We start from the raw sequence: 18,368 nt of genomic DNA, 5'->3' as shown, positions 1-18,368 counted from the left end.
TATTTAGGTGGCCTACCCTGTTTAGGTGGCAACCCCATTTAAAAGTACAATTTCCCAAACCATTAATTAATAAAACTTTTTTTTTTTTCAAATTTTTATTACTTGATAAATGGTAGAACTTCCAACTGTTTAAGTAGCAAAATTATTTTCAAACTTCTATTAAATGGTTTTCCATCTGGACCCTAATTTAAAATGGATTGTGATCCAGTCACTTAAACCAGGATCTATCTGGAATTAATCTAAATGGATCTGGATACAGATCTAGCCAAATTAAAAATTGGTTGGATCATTATTTTGTTGATCCTGTAGGACACTACTAATTTCTGCAAATACTTAAATTGAATACATGATTCAAAAAAGAGCACCAATGCAAATTAGATGGCACAAAATTTAAGTTGGGGTGTAAAAACAATTTTGAAACCTACACTAGACAGTACATAATGAAGAGCAGAAAAAAGTCTTCAGCATATTTGTTTTAGTATTGAAATTTACATTAGATATTCCAGGGAGTTTTTGAAACTTACACTAGATATTCTTGAATTTATGATGAAGAGCAAAAAATAAACGGGTTTTCAGCATATTTGTGGGAGTTTTGAGTTTGGGGTTCACAGAATTTTATCTTTCATTTGAGTATGTCAGTCAATTTTGAATCATAAATTAGCTGGATCTGAATCTGACCAGACTTTTAGTCTTAAATGAGATAGATCAAAATGTTTAAGATGTTGTAGACCACTAATAATAACTGATCATATCTTAACTGCTCAGAAATAATTATTAGTATAATTACTAACATGTAAAAACTTAATTTTTGAAAAAAAAAATGATATTTTTAAGGCAAAGAAATATTTCAAAAAAAAATTTATTAGATACAGATTGTTGCTTTGGGGAAAAAATTTAAAAAATAAACTTATAAAGTACTTTGATATTTAAACTTTTAGTTAAATACATTATAGTAGCTATAATGAAAGTACTGATAGCATAAAAATCAAAAAACAAACTAAATTATAAAATGCTAAATGAATGAATTAGATGCTTTATGCATAAGTTTTCCAAAAAGTGTTAACACATAACTATTTACAATATTTTTTAATATTATGAGCATAACCATCTGATAATTTTTTTATTAACATTTTTTCATAAAGTTTTATGTTGAGTACTTTTTAAATCACTATATACTAATAGAATAACTATGATGATTTTTTTTTATAGCTTATCTAAAATAGACTGAATTACCTATTGACTCAAAAAACTAAAGGCATCTAAATTATTCAAGCTTAAACTGAGGGATATTTTGCTAAAATACATATTGAAAAATAAAATGTAAATAGTTGCATTAGTATAGGGTGTTTGCACAACTACTTTTGTCTTTAAGGCTAGTTTGTGTTTAAATGTTGGTTTGTTTTAGATGGCATTGGTTTAGTATAGGACGTAGCAATTTTAATTATACTTTTGCTTTACTTTAAATTACTAGTACAGTAAAAAAAAATCAAGAGTAATATTTTAATAGCTATTAATATTTTTATTAAATATAATAATAATTTAATCTAAGTCTAACATTTTATTTGACTAAAAGTTTAAACTCTTTTAGTTTTAGCATTTTTGTTTTGTTTAAATTGTCAATTTTATTTCAATCAAACTATATGATTCAAAATAAATTTTGTAAAACAAAATAATTTACAAATTATTTTTAATTTTTATAGAATTTATAACATTCTATTTGAATAAGGTGTAATTTTATTAAATTAAATGTCAATGCAAAAAACAACAACCTTGAAGAGTTTGTAAAAATTGATGGAGAAGTTGATCATGGAGGTGAAGGCGGACTTTGCAAAAGGTCTGGGGGGTCTTTCAAACGATATGAGGGAACTGAAGGAGGAGCTAATGATCCAGAAGAATAGAGTTGTTGAGCTTGAAAAGTCTGTGAAATTTATTAGTGGTGGTTTTGACAAGCTGGAGAAGGAAAACAGAGCCATGAAAAATCAAATAGAAGTGCTAAAATCAGATAATGTAAAATTATCTGAGATTGCTAATGAAGTTAAAGAAGGTGGTGAGTTGTCCCAAAAAGTCAACCAGATGGACAACTTTCTTAGAAGGTCAAATGCTGAAGTCCAAGGGATACCGGTATCAGAAAATGAGAATCTGGAAAGTTTAGTGATGAACACATTGAAAATAGTTGACCCACTGATTCATAGAAAGGATATTGTTTCATTAAGAAGGATGAAACCAACTGGAAAGGCTGAAGATAGGAAGAAAGTATTTAATCCGATCTTTTGAGCAGAAGGTTAAGATCATGAAAGAGAAGAAAAGTTTGCAAATGCTAATCTTAACTCAATATGTAAAAATATTGAGAAGATTTACATCAACAAGAACCTATCACAATTTAGTTGGGACCTTCTTTACCCTACAAGAAGGTTCCAAAAGGCTAATGGCTGGAAGTTCTCTTGGTCGTCTGGTGGGGTTGTTTTGATGAGAGAGAAGGAAACAAGCAAGGCTGTCGTAGTTCATTGTGTAGATGAGTTAAAAAAATATTCTAAAATTGATTGTTAAACTATCACTTAATTCTAAATATTAATATTTTTATGTATTTATTTGTTTTTTTTATATTTAAGTTTTTGTTGAGATTTTATTTAGTACTTTAAATGAGCTCATATAAGACAAAATTAGTTAAAACTGCTATTTTTGAGATTTGTAGAGTTTGTAAAAATGATTTTAAACCTCCAAATTTTGAATCCATATATTGTGATGGGTGTAAAAGATGGATACATTTAAATTGTTCTGGGCTATCTAAGCTTAATTTTAACTTCTACTCTTATAACAGTGATTTATTTTATTGTAAAAATTGTACAAATAACTTTAAGTTTGACATTGTTGGGAGTGAAGACTTTTGTAAAATTTGTTTTAAAAGATTTTCCTCTAAATATAAACGTGTGTACTGTGAAGCTCGTTTTAAATGGATGCATTGCAAATGTGTCAGTATACCAAACTAGAGTCTTAATAAGATATGTAAAAATTATTTACCTTTTTTTTGTAAAAATAGTGATTTGAACATGTCTGTTTGTTATAGATGTAGTTTAGCTTGTAAAAACTCAGAAAATTGTTTTATTTATTTTTTATGTAATAGAAAATGTCATTTTGAATGTACAACTAGTAAAAATGTTCTGTACCAATTTAAAAGCAATAGTTTTAGATTTTATTGTGATCTATGTGAAAAATCTGTTTTTCCATTTCAGAATGTTGATGATCTTGACTATGATTGCTTTAATAAACCTATTAAGATGAATATTAATAGAAGAGATGTTGACCAATATTTAGACTTAAATTGTGTGAATTTTGGAAAAGAAAATACTAGTGTTGTTTACATGAATATTAGAAGCATAAATGCAAATCTAAATAAAATTTAGGAATTTTTAAAATTAGTGAAAAATGTACCTGATATAATCTGTGTTTGTGAAACTTGGTTGACTAGTCTGAGACCTTTTATGGGTAAACTGCATGGGTATGATTTTGTAAATAAGCTGTCTAATAGTAATCAATCTGGTGGTGTTGCATTTTTTGTAAGAGCTTGTCACTCTTATGAGGTTGAAGAAGGTGTGTCATTTAAACAGTGTGATGTAGATGATTTGTGGATCTCTATTAAACTTGGAAACAATAAACATCTTATACTTGGTAATATGTACAGACACCCAAGCTCTACATTTAATACTTTAAAAAAAAAATTGTTAAAGTTTTAGATATATTAAATGAAAAGAAAAAAGATTTTATAATTGGTGGTGATGTAAATATAAACTTATTTAATAGAGATCAGCGTACTTGTGACTATTTGAATTGTGTTTCTAGTGCTGGTGCTAAACAATTTGTTGATTCCCCAACTAGACTTTCTTCTGATTGCTCCTTTAGTTCTTTGATTGACCATGTTTATTCTAGTTTTGGGCGTAAGAAGCTAAATGTTAATGTTGTAGATAATGATATATCTGACCATATGCCTGTTGTTTGTGAAATTAAATGTTTAATGAATAAAAATGAATTGTGTTATCAAAAATCAGTTCAAGATTTTAGTAAGTTTGATGTTGGAATTTTTTTAAATGATCTAAGAAGGAACTTTGGTAAATTGAAAATGAGTATTACAAAAGGTGAGGATATAAATAAGTGCTGGAATGAGTTCGAGAGTGTGTTTGGTAGCACAGTGTTTTATCAAGCACCAATTAAAATTTTAAATAAAAAAGATCAAAAACTAAAAGCTAAACCTTGGATTTCAAAGGGGATTATTGTTTAAATTAAAAAGAAAAATCTAATGTAAAAGTCTGCCATCAAAAATAAAACAAAAAAGTTTTCAAATACATTCAAAAAATATAGAAATATTCTGAATTGGGTTATTGAACGATCTAAAATACTTTATTTTAAATAGGTTGTAAACAAAAACAAAACAAACAATAAAAATTTTAGGAAAATAATTAACAATATTGTTGCTACTAAGTCAATCTCTCATTCAAAAATCAATGGTGTTCTTGATGTGCATGGTAATGTTGTTGTTGAACCAAAAATAATTGGTAATGTTATGAATAAAATTTTTGTGTCAATTGCTGATGATTTAATAAAAAAAGAACACGTGTTGCTTGTGATTATGATGAGTTTTAAATAGGTTCTGTAAAAAATGGTTTTGTTTTTAAGAATATATCAGCAAGCAAAATTGAAAACTATATTAAAACAATGAACCCTAACAAGAGTGTGCGTTCTGATGTCCCTAGTATTCGTTTTGTGAAGCTTAGTGCAAAAATAATTTCTCCCTACCTTTCTATGTTGTATAATAGTTGTGTTGAGTATGGTGTCTTTTTCTACTTCTCTTAAACATGCTGAGGTAGTGCCAATTTATAAAAATGGTAAAAAAAACGATGTAAATAATTATAGACCTATTTCTCTTTTGTCTCCTTTTTCTATAATTTTTGAGTCATTGGTGTGTGAGAGACTGAGTGATTATTTTCTGTCAAATGATTTACTGCACTGCAAACAACTTGGGTTTAGAAAAAATAGTACGACTGAGTTAGCAGTCAATCAGATTGTTGAGGAACTAATTGAGGCTGGTGAAAAAAAAGGTAAATTGTTCAGTTTTCTTGGATCTTGCTAAAGCTTTTAATACTGTTAATCATCAAATTTTAATATCAAAACTTAAATGTTATAATATAAAATGCTCAATGTTAAATTTTATTGAAAGTTATTTAAAAGATAGAAGTCAGTCTACTGTTGTAAATAATGTTGTTTCTTAGCGTGAAACTTTAAATGTTGGAATACCTCAGGGTTCCTGTTTTGGTCCATTGTTGTTTCTTGTATATATAAATGACATATTTTCAGCTACAAATATTAAATTGAGATTGTTTGCAGACGATGCTTTTCTAGTTATCGACATCGTGATATTGACCATGTTAATGCTGTTATAAATATGGAGTTGAAAAAAATTGATGAATGACTGTGTAAAAATAGATTGTTTATTAATTATTCAAAGACTAAGTTTTTGCTGTTTAATAGAACTGCAAAAAAGAATGGATTTAGTGTTAAGGTAAATGGTTTTGTGTTTGAGCAGAGTGAAAATATTAAATACTTAGGTGTGGTAATAGACGCTAATTTAAATTGGAAGGCACATTTAAAATACCTCAAGTCTAAGCTTTCAAGAAGTTGTTTTACGATGTCAAAATTAAGATATTATTTGGATACGAGTACTTTGAAAATGGTGTATTATAGTTTGTTTTATCCTCATATCCTGTATTGTATATCTGTTTGGGGTGGTGCTGCTAGTTGTCATTTGAAACCAATTGTTTGTTTGCAAAAAAGAATTGTAAGATATGTTTGTCGCATACCTGCACTGACTCCAACAAATTCATTGTTTTAAAAACTGGTACTCTGAAATTTAATGAGGTGTTTAATTTGCAAGTTTGTAAGTTGATGCTGAATACTTTGAGAGGATTTGAGGTTGACCACAGTTGTTTTACTACAATAAGTATGGTTCATACACACTATACGAGGCATTAAAAAAATAATAATTTTGTTATTGAAAGACCTAGAACACAACTTGGCCTAAACTCCTCCAAGTATTTAGGCCCAAAGTTGTGGTCTAGTGTTCCTGAAATTTTTAAAAACCTAAAAAAGGATCAGTTTAAATATAGTTACAAAAAATTCTTGTTGAGCCAGTATACTGAGTAGGTTTAGAGTGCTGTGGTTGAGTATTTTGTGTTGCATGCAGATTTTAATTAATTGCTTTTGGTTGTTATTTTTATCTGTTTCTCTTAAATATATGTATGGTCAATTTTGTTTGTGTCTACTCTGATCATGATTGACTGGTTTTGGTCTGTTGATGGGGAAATATATTATATGGTTGTGCGTGATTATTTATTTGCTACTATCCAGTATTTATTATATTTTTGTTATATTTATTTGTTAGCTGTATATATTAATTATTATTGCATAAATATAAGTTATTTTCTTCTTACTTTTATTAGACTAAAATTAATTCTACCAATACAAGTTTCAGAAACTACATTTTTCTTAATAGTTTTTATTTTTTTTGTTATTATTATTTTTTTTTAATTATTTTTTTTTCTAATTTAGATTTTTTTTTTAGATTTTTTTTTCTGAGTACCATTTCAGTAAAATAGATAAAATATCAAGCTTTAAGACAGTTATTTAATGCTAATGTATTCGTTATAATACTAGTTTTATGCATTTGTTCAACAACTGATTGTGGGTTCACAATAGTGGCAGTGATCACATAATTGGATTGTTGGTGTGATTTTTTTGTTGTAGCACCGGTGAACACTTACTTAAGAATTTGAGCTTCATGATTTTCCCACACTTAGTGGTTTTAAGTGTTGAGATTTTAGCCTTGTGAGTGTTCTCCAAATGGCGTATCACCAAGGTTTTTTTTATTTGTTTAAAAGATAGTTTTTTGTTTATTTTATTTTTGGATAGTTAAAGTTAAATATTAATGGGGCAGGTAAAATTACATATGATATAATACTACTTTTCCCAAGAAAACGTTTATTGCAAGGGGTAGAGTTTGAGACGATTCTATAGTTGGCTCCATATTCGAAGGCAAAGATTCATATTCAACACTATTTGAAATATTTCAATTTTTACTGATAGTAACCTTGTAATATTTCGTACAGCTAATCTAATAAACCTTTTCTCTTTGGATTATAAGTTTCAAAAAGAAAAAACAATTATTGACGTCATAATCGGCTGTTTAAGATGAAAATGTTGTATACCCATTATTTATCGTACTCTATTTGAAATATTTCAATTTTTACTGATAGTATCCTTGTAATATTTCGTATAGCTAATCTAATAAACCTTTTCTCTTTGGATTATAAGTTTCAAAAAATAAAAACAGTTATTGACGTCATAATCGGCTGTTTAAGATGAAAATGTTGTATAACCATTATTTATCGTACTCTATTTGAAATATTTTTATTTTTACTGATAGTATCCTTGTAATATTTCGTACAGCTAATTTAATAAACCTTTTCTCTTTGGATTATAAGTTTCAAAAAGAAAAAACAATTATTGACGTCATAATCGGCTGTTTAAGATGAAAATGTTGTATACCCATTATTTATCGTACTCTATTTGAAATATTTCAATTTTTACTGATAGTATCCTGGTAATATTTTGTACAGCTAATCTAATAAACCTTTTCTTTTTGGATTATAAGTTTCAAAAAGAAAAAACAATTATTGACGTCATAATCGGCTGTTTAAGATGAAAATGTTGTATAACCATTATTTATCGTACTCTATTAGAAATATTTCAATTTTTACTGTTAGTATCCTTGTAATATTTCGTACAGCTAATCTAATAAACCTTTTCTCTTTGGATTATAAGTTTCAAAAAATAAAAACAATTATTGACGTCATAATTGGCTGTTTAAGATGAAAATGTTGTATAACCATTATTTATCGTACTCTATTTGAAATATTTCAATTTTTACTGATAGTATCCTTGTAATATTTCGTACAGCTAATTTAATAAACCTTTTCTTTTTGGATTATAAGTTTCAAAAAGAAAAAACAATTATTGACGTCATAATCGGCTGTTTAAGATGAAAATGTTGTATAACCATTATTTATCGTACTCTATTTGAAATATTTCAATTTTTACTGATAGTATCCTTGTAATATTTCGTATAGCTAATTTAATAAACCTTTTCTCTTTGGATTATAAGTTTCAAAAAGAAAAAACAGTTATTGACGTCATAATCGGCTGTTTAAGATGAAAATGTTGTATAACCATTATTTATCGTACTCTATTTGAAATATTTTAATTTTTACTGATAGTATCCTTGTAATATTTCGTACAGCTAATTTAATAAACCTTTTCTCTTCGGATTATAAGTTTCAAAAAGAAAAAACAATTATTAACGTCATAATCGGCTGTTTAAGATGAAAATGTTGTATAACCATTATTTATGGAAAGTAAAGTAGAAGCGCAGTGGGTTTCAGGTTAGGTAAAATTCCCTCTTTTTTATTGTTTACATAATTTTGATATTTATATCCATGTTTACAAACTTATATTCAAATTGTATCTTTACCAGGGCCTAAATTTAAGATGAAAATTTAATAATGTAGTTTATCAAACGACAAAAGAAAAAACGCACAAAATTTTTGTCCTAAGACGTGTTATACGATACGAAGAACCTTTCGATTAGTAAGTCTTGCACGACGGATAGCTATTAAAATATATAAAAATTATTATATAACTGTAATTATTATATATTATAATAATATGCAAAATAAATTTAAAAAAATAAATTGATCTATTAAACATTTAATTGCATTCATAGTTTTTAATATATTGCATTTTTATGACGATAATATAACGAAAATTAAATATCTCAGTTTAATTTATTTTATTAAAACTTTAGCGGCATGCAACATTAAAACCTAAAATTAAAATAAAATATTTTAGTTTATATTATACATTTAAAATTTAAATTGCTTATAATATAATATTAATATATATAAAAGAAATATACAAATTAAAGTATTTTTAAAAAATATTTAATTGACCTTTTTTTTTTAATTATTAAAATTTTACCATTTTTATACAATGAAAATTAAATTTATAGTTTTAGTGAAATATATTAAAACTTTAGCTGCTTAATTCATTATCATATTAGATTAAATTAAAATATTTCACTTTAAATCTAATTTACTTATAATAAAATACAAAATTTGTAAAAGAAATATACAAGTTAAAGTAACTTTAAAATATATCTAATTGACTTTTTTTTGATTATTAAAATTTTACAATTTTTATATAATGCGATTTAATTTTATATTTTTAGAGAAATAAATTAAAACTTTAGCTGCATAATACATTATATATTTGATTGAATTGAAATATTTCAGTTCAAATTTATTTTACTTATAATATTAATATATTTAGAAGAAATATACAAATTAAAGTATCTATAAATTATATTTAATTGATTATTTTATTATTATTAAAATTTTTCTATTTTTATGTAATGCGATTTAAACTTATATTTTTAGAGAAATACATTAAAACTTTAACTGCATAATACATTATATATTTGATTTAATTTAAATCTTACTTGAGCTAAACTTTAATGAACAACTGACCATAAAAATATGCTCCTTTCTCTAGCTTGCTTTTTTTCAACTGAAAGCGCAGTGTATTACTGACTAAAACTAAAAACAGACTGCGGGTACCCTTTAGTAGCCGTATTTGATAGGTATAACTTTTATGTAGCATTTAGTTTATGGTAAACCGGAAATATTAGTATTTCTATAATGACGTAATAATAAAAAAAAATTTAGTAAAATAGTTAAGAAAATAACTTTTTGTACTGTACATAAAATGGCACACTACTTTCAAATGAACTACAGCATTACTTTTACTTTGGTTTTCTTTAGACTAAATAAGTACAAATTAAATAGTACAAAATAAATAGTACAAATTGTTTTATATGAGTTTTGTTCAATAATTTTAAACCAATGTTACTACATGGAACCGGATCTAATTTCAACCGTATTTTTTTTTTACTTAGACTTAAAATCCGTCCTTAAAACTAAGTTTATATCTAAAGTTCCTGGAAATCCGTCTAATACAAATAAGTCTATAACCTAAACTCGTAAGAGAAAGGTGATAAACTTTTATATTAGTTTGTTATATTAAAGAAAAAGTTTAGAAACTTTTAAGCGAGATGTTTAAAATAGTGTACGATAAACAATGGTTATACAACATTTTCATCTTAAAAAGCCGATTATGACGTCAATATTTGTTTTTATTTTTTGAAACTTATAATCCAAAGAGAAAAGGTTTATTAAATTAGCTGTACGAAATATTACAAGGATACTATCAGTAAAAATTGAAATATTTCAAATAGAGTACGATAAATAATGGTTATACAACACTTTCATCTTAAACAGCCGATTATGACGTCAATAATTGTTTTTTTTTTTTGAAACTTATAATCCAAAAAGAAAAGGCTTATTAGATTAGCTGTACGAAATATTACAAGGATACTATCAATAAAAATTGAAATATTTCAAATAGAGTACGATAAATAATGGTTATACAACATTTTCATCTTAAACAGCCGATTATGACGTTAATAATTGTTTTTTCTTTTTGAAACTTATAATCCAAAGAGAAAAGGTTTATTAAATTAGCTGTACGAAATATTACAAGGATACTATCAGTAAAAATTGAAATATTTCAAATAGAGTACGATAAATAATGGTTATACAACATTTTCATCTTAAACAGCCGATTATGACGTCAATAATTGTTTTTTCTTTTTGAAACTTATAATCCAAAGAGAAAAGGTTTATTAAATTAGCTGTACGAAATATTACAAGGATACTATCAGTAAAAATTAAAATATTTCAAATAGAGTACGATAAATAATGGTTATACAACATTTTCATCTTAAACAGCCGATTATGACGTCAATAACTGTTTTTTCTTTTTGAAACTTATAATCCAAAGAGAAAAGGTTTATTAAATTAGCTGTACGAAATATTACAAGGATACTAACAGTAAAAATTGAAATATTTCAAATAGAGTACGATAAATAATGGTTATACAACATTTTCATCTTAAACAGCCGATTATGACGTCAATAATTGTTTTTATTTTTTGAAACTTTTAATCCAAAGAGAAAAGGCTTATTAGATTAGCTGTACGAAATATTACAAGGATACTATCAATAAAAATTGAAATATTTCAAATAGAGTACGATAAATAATGGTTATACAACATTTTCATCTTAAACAGCCGATTATGACGTCAATAACTGTTTTTTCTTTTTGAAACTTATAATCCAAAGAGAAAAGGTTTATTAAATTAGCTGTACGAAATATTACAAGGATACTAACAGTAAAAATTGAAATATTTCAAATAGAGTACGATAAATAATGGTTATACAACATTTTCATCTTAAACAGCCGATTATGACGTCAATAATTGTTTTTATTTTTTGAAACTTTTAATCCAAAGAGAAAAGGCTTATTAGATTAGCTGTACGAAATATTACAAGGATACTATCAATAAAAATTGAAATATTTCAAATAGAGTACGATAAATAATGGCAACTAAAGGGTACCCGCAGTCTGTTTTTAGTTTTAGTCAGTAATACACTGCGCTTTCAGTTGAAAAAATGCAAGCTAGAGAAAGGTGCTCAAAATTCAAATATTTAGAAATCAACAAAAAAACAGAAATAAGAAACAAATAGCTACACACAAGAGTTTTAAATATTGTGTTTAGATTTTACTAATTTTTTATCTGTTATGGTGATGTTTACTATTACTAATATTATAGTAATATTACTATAAGTCAATATGTAAGTGTTCTAAATTATCACTTACATACACAAAATAGTTTTAAATCCGAAATAAGATACAATTAAATAATTTTTTGTATATGTGTCAACTACTAGGTTTTAATTTGTAGTTTGGTAATTACCAAGAATGATGTTTCACTAATATCAATCTGAAATTGTAATATATTCAATGTGTTTTTTAAGCATGATTTTAGGCAAAGTAATAAACAAAATTAAACATATTCATCTTAAACCAATAAAACTTAAATGTTTAATCGCTTTTAATTTACAGTATTAAATGATTATTTCAATACAAGAATTTATGTAGACTATCAATATCAAGCTGAAATTATAATACATTTGATGTCTTATATAATCATAGTTTTTGGATAAAAATTTATCTTTTAAAAATACATGAATAAAATTAATCTATATTTCATAAACTAATAAACTAAAGTAATTAATTGCTTTTATTTTACAATTTATTATAATTATTTATTACAATTAATTTATATCAATTCAATAATTTATATTGATTATGATACTGTAAAATATAAAATATAATTGATTGAATATTTTAGTTTATAACATATTAGTCTAGTTCTTTCTATTTATTTATATAGCTTGTTTATAACAAAGTATTGTTTTTTTAGCCTATAATTATAGTTAAATAACACATCAAATGGATTGTATTTTCAGTTTGATATTGGTGCTGACCTGGAGCATAACCAAATGTTATATACATTTTTTATTGATATCAGTTGAAAATCACTATAATTCTATTAATAGATTAGATACTACAAATTTTTTTATTGTCAACCACTAGGTTTCAATCTTCCAGTGCAACTCAGAGAGTTTTACAGGGTTGCCACACACTCAGGGAACTCAAGGAAATTATGTTTTCAGTTATTTAAAATAGATTGTGTATGAACATCTAAAAGACAAAAAAAAAATTTTAATTTTAGATAATTTTGTATCAGTTGTTAGGTATTAAGTTGTACTTTGATATGAGATATTTCTTTAGCTATTTCTTTAAACTTTCTTTTTGCAGGTTTTTTTACAATAATGTTAAGCTTTTAAGTTTTATTTACTGAATTCAGAACAGTTGCTAATAAAGACATACAAGTCATAATGAAGTTATTATGTATGCATTTAAGTGAGTTCTTCATGTGAAATTATTATTATAGTATAATTAATTTTTGTCAATTAAAATGTCAAACAAATTAAACTTTATTCTTTTATGTAGAAAGTTAACTAACAAGTTTACACAAAGTTGTGCAAAAATTTAGTTTTTAATTTTTAATTGGCTTAAACCTTTTAAGATTGAGTTTTTGAAAACAGTTTTTTTCATAAATTTAATGCAGAAGCATACACATACAACCTTCTTTTTATTATTAAAGAAGAAAAATGAGAATGAGGTATTAATAACTTGTGTTAGAAGAGATTTTTTTTTTTTAAGATTTAAAAAATACTCAGGGAAATTTAAGTTTACTCAGGGAAATTTTTGGTCACTCAGGGAAATTTTTGGTCACTCAGGGAAGATTTTTTGGCTAAAAGAGTGGCAACCCTGGTTTTAAAGTTGTCATTAGGGCCCCTATGCCATCAGACCACACATTAACAATCATTTTCACAGAAACTTTTGTAACACTGTTGCAGGTCAGAGTAACTATTTTCAAAGTGTTTTGTTACAGATAGATTTTTTAGGAAATTTTCTAGTACTATGTTGCACCAATATTAAACTGAAATTCAATAATAATCAATATGTTTTTTTACCATAATTTCAAGCTAAAAATCAAAAATTTTAGACTTAAATGTTTAATATTAAAAGGTACTTTGTTTTAATCAAGCTATATAAATACATAGGAAGAATTAAGGTTATGGTTAACTTAAGATGAGCACCAATATCAAGCTGAAGTTATAATACATTTGATGTCTTATTTAGTCACAATTTTAGGCTAAAAATTGATCTTTTAGAACTAATAAACTTAAGATTTAATTGTTTATTTTTTACAATATAAAATAATTATATCAATACATAATTTATATTGATTATAATATTGTAAAATAAAATTGGTCAAATATTTAAGTCTATAGTATTTTATTTTAGTTTTCTTTCTATGTATTTATATAAATTGTTTGAAACAAAGAATCATTATTTTAGCCAACAATTATGGTTCAATTAGACATTGAATATATTATATTTTCAATTTGTATTGGTGCTCACCTAAAGTTAACCATAACCAGAATTAATTATATTGATTATAAACTATAATATAAGTAATTACCTAAGATGATGTTGAACTAATATCAAGCTGAAATTATAATTGATTTATTTTCAATCATAATTAAAGTGTATAAAAATTTATAATTTGTAAGTACAAAAATAAAATTAATCCTAATGAATTTTTAGTTAGATTACCATTACACTATTACATGATAATTCAGGCTGCAATGTGTTCATAACGTATTTTTTATGTAAAATATTTTTTGAATACAAGCACTCTGTTTTGTCACATCATCACATGTGGAAAGTAAACTATTAATTTAGCGCATTAAAAACAATTTTGTTATATTAAATATGAAATATTGGTGATATTTGCTGAATTATTATTGATTTTGACCAATATCAAGCTGAAATTAGCCTTCTCCCCACCCCTATCTTATGGCCATCTTAAGAGAAAAACGCTTTTTCAGTATCAAAACTTTTTCAAAGGAGAATTTCTAGTTATATATTATATTTTGATATTGATATTAAATTTTTCAAATTTATATTCAAATTATTTATAAACCAATCGTAAATTTAATATTAAAGTTAACATATTAGTATAATATAATTTATATTACATCAACATATAAAGAATATACAATTTTAAGTTCTTATATTAAAAATTAAATTGCCCGTATTTTTGACAACATATTTCAATTCTGTCACTTTAAATAGAACGAAAATTAAGTTTTTTTATCTAATTAATTATACTAAAATGTTGCAATTAATTTATTAACTTAACATAATAAATATAAATTTAATTCAATTTTCTTAATTTTGTTGACTAGATATTTTGGCATATGTTTTAAGATAAATTGCAATTAAAAAATATTTATACAGGGTTGTCACTTTACCTGGAAAAACCTGGAATTCGACAATTTAGGCAAAAATAACCTGGAAAAACCTGGAATTTTTATTAAAAAACCTGGAAAATCCTGGAATTTTTAAACAAGTGGCAACCCTGTTTATATAAAGCAGATTAAATGAGTATATTATATTAAATATACAAATAATATAAGTTAGTTTATATTTATTATCCTTTTGTGCACAATTTTTAAAAAAAATAATGACTTATTTTAATTTATAATTATAAGTTCGGTTTGAAACACGAAATTTAAATAAAACTTTTAAAGATAAAATTTTTATAAAAAATTTGAAATCTTTTTGTTTTACTTAGTTTATAAGTAGTGATCACATTAAAAAACACTTGAAATTATCTGAAACATCAACAACAAAAATTTTGATAATATTAACTGTTTTTACAAATGTGGTCATGTTTAAAGAACTTGAACAAAATATAGTTTGGTTAAAACATACTCAAAGTTAAAGATTTATGTGAATTAAATTGTATAATACGTAAATATATATTCACCGTAAATGTACCAGTTTGAATCATACATTAAATAATGTTGTTTAAGTTTCATTCAAGTAATATTTTTACATGTGAAGACTTTTATGAACTTAATTTTAAAAAACATGATTTAAGCTTTATTTTTTAGATAGTATTAATTGTACTTTGTATATGTTATCCCCTTTAATATACTTCAATAAAATATAGTTTGTTAAAGTATATTGTACCAAAGGTTGACGGTTTATATTTTGTATGAATAGTTTAGCCTAATGCCTTCTTACATGTTTATATTAAAAAAACTACAGAACTTTTTCAACTGATGATTTCGTTTGATTGAGTTCAAACGTGAAAATTTTATTTTCTTAATAAAATTATAAAACTTGAGTAAAATTTATGTATATTAATAAAAATAAGTAATTATTGATTTCAAAAGTTGTTTTCAAAATGATACTTTAACGTAGATTAATATTCATTGTTTCTTTATCAAATCATTAATACAATAAGTTTAATAATCGTTGTTAATTAATACTTTATTGTTTCTATATTAAATTAAAATTTCTATATTTAGTTTTATTGCAATATGTTAATTGCAATATGATTATAAAACATACGGAATTAAATATTTATTAAAGTTACTTAAAATTGTATAGTTTTTTATATAATGATATTATATCATATTACTAGTAAATTAAGTTTGAGTTGCATTATTCTAATTTAGGTTAACGTCTTAATGTTTTTTTGCTGCTAACGTTTTAATATTGCTAATTAAATTTATATATGCAATTTTCGTTGTTCTAAAGTGATTATATGCAATATGTTGTAAAAAATACAAACAATTTAATATTAAATATAAAAAACTAAAGTTGTCTATTTGTTTTCATATTATTATGTTTTAAATAAAATGATTATATGCGATAGATTACTTTATATTATTTGTATTTTTAAATAAATAATAGAAATATGAAAATAATACTAGTATTAGTGTTATATTATTAGTAAATAAGATTTAAACTTAAATATTTTAATTTAATCAAATATATAATGTATTATGCAGCTAAAGTTTTAATGTATTTCTCTAAAACTATAAATATAAATCGCATTACATAAAAATAGTAAAATTTTAATAACTTAAAAAAAGTTCAATTAAATATATTTTATAGATACTTTAATTTGTATATTTCTTCTATATATATCAATATTATATTATAAGTAAACTAAATTTGAACTGAAATATTTTAATTCAATCAAATATATAATGTACTATGCAGCTGAAGTTACAATAGTTATAAATTTACTTCTCTAAAAATATAAATTTAAATGGCATTATGTAAAAATGGTAAAATTTTAATAATAAAAAAAAAAGTCAATTAGATATATTTTAAAGTTACTTTAATTTGTATATTTCTTTTACATATATTAGTATTGTATTATAAGTAAATTAAATTTAAAGTGAAATATTTTAATTTAATCTAATATAATAATGAATTAAGCAGCTTAAGTTTTAATATATTTCTTTAAAACTATAAATTTAATTCGCAGCATATAAAAATGGTAAAATTTTAATAAAAAAAAAGGTCAATTAAATATTTTTTAAAGATACTTTTATTTGTATATTTCTTTTATATATATTAATATTATATTATAAGCAAATTAAATTTAAACTGTATAATATAAATTGCAATATTTTAATTTAATTTTACGTTTTAATGTTGCATGCCGCTAAAGTCTTAATAAAATAAATTAAACTGAGATATTCAATTTCCGTTATATTATAGTCATTAAAACGCAATATTTTAAAAACTATTAATGCAATTTAATGTTTAATATATCAATTTATTTTTTTAAATTTATTTTGCATATTATTATAATATATAATAATTACAGTTATATAATAGTTATGATTATTACAAAAGATATCCGTCGTGCAAGACTCAATAATCGAAAGGTTCTTTGTATCGTATGACACGTCTTTGGACCAAAAATTTTGTGCGTTTTTTTTTGTCGTTTGATAAACTACATTATTAAATTTTTATCTTAAATTTAGGCCCTGGTAAAGATACAATTTGAATATAAGTTTGTAAACATTGATATAAATATCAAAATTATGTAAACAAAATAAAAAGGGAATTTACCTATTTTGAAACCCACTGCGCTTCTACTTTACTTTCCCAATTTAACTAAAACAATTATATTATATTCAAAATCAAACATTTAACGTAGTCAATAGTAACAAAAGGTTATGCAAATTTTTGTATCATAGAATTGAATGATTTTTATTTTTGAAGCTACAGCTTCCATTAGAATCAGTTTTGCAATGCAGCTTTTTGTCAAACTAAAGCTTTAACGCGCTAAATGTTACAATTTGGATGTATTTAACTCCTTTAATCTTTACGACACTAAAAATGCTAGTGAGTACATACATGTCGAAACTATCTCTCAAGTCTCAGGAGTGCATAACTAAGTTTAAATGAATACTTAAAACTAAGAAAGCAGAGTCTTTTTAAGCTGAAACAAAAGTAAGTTCTTTTGCATATAAGTATACGTTTCTGTAGATTTACAGAAACGTACCAAGCCACGTGCCTGGGTTCTAGTATGTTTTCATTCATAGCACTATGCAATTTTATGGAAATGAGGTAAAATTATAATACAGCAGTATATTAAGAAAACCTTCTTATCTTTATTCCTAACCTACCTTACCAAAAATTTTTAATCTACACCCTTAATCATAATCCCCCTTACCTATTCATAAATAAAATAAACCGAAAAAATGTTTTATTACTTAAATAAAACTTAAAACTAAAATAAGTAAAAGTTAGCCAATCAGAAGCGACTTTAGAGCTGAAGCCTACAAATTTTTAATAGATTTTAGTGCCGTAGCGTGGTATTTTTGTTAGGGGATGCGAAAAATTTACTCTTTA

Source organism: Thalia democratica, chromosome 7 (assembly GCF_965202585.1).
Source record: "Thalia democratica chromosome 7, ktThaDemo2.hap1.1, whole genome shotgun sequence".
NCBI classification, from domain to species: Eukaryota; Metazoa; Chordata; class Thaliacea; order Salpida; family Salpidae; genus Thalia; species Thalia democratica.
This window is presented reverse-complemented; position numbering follows the sequence as displayed.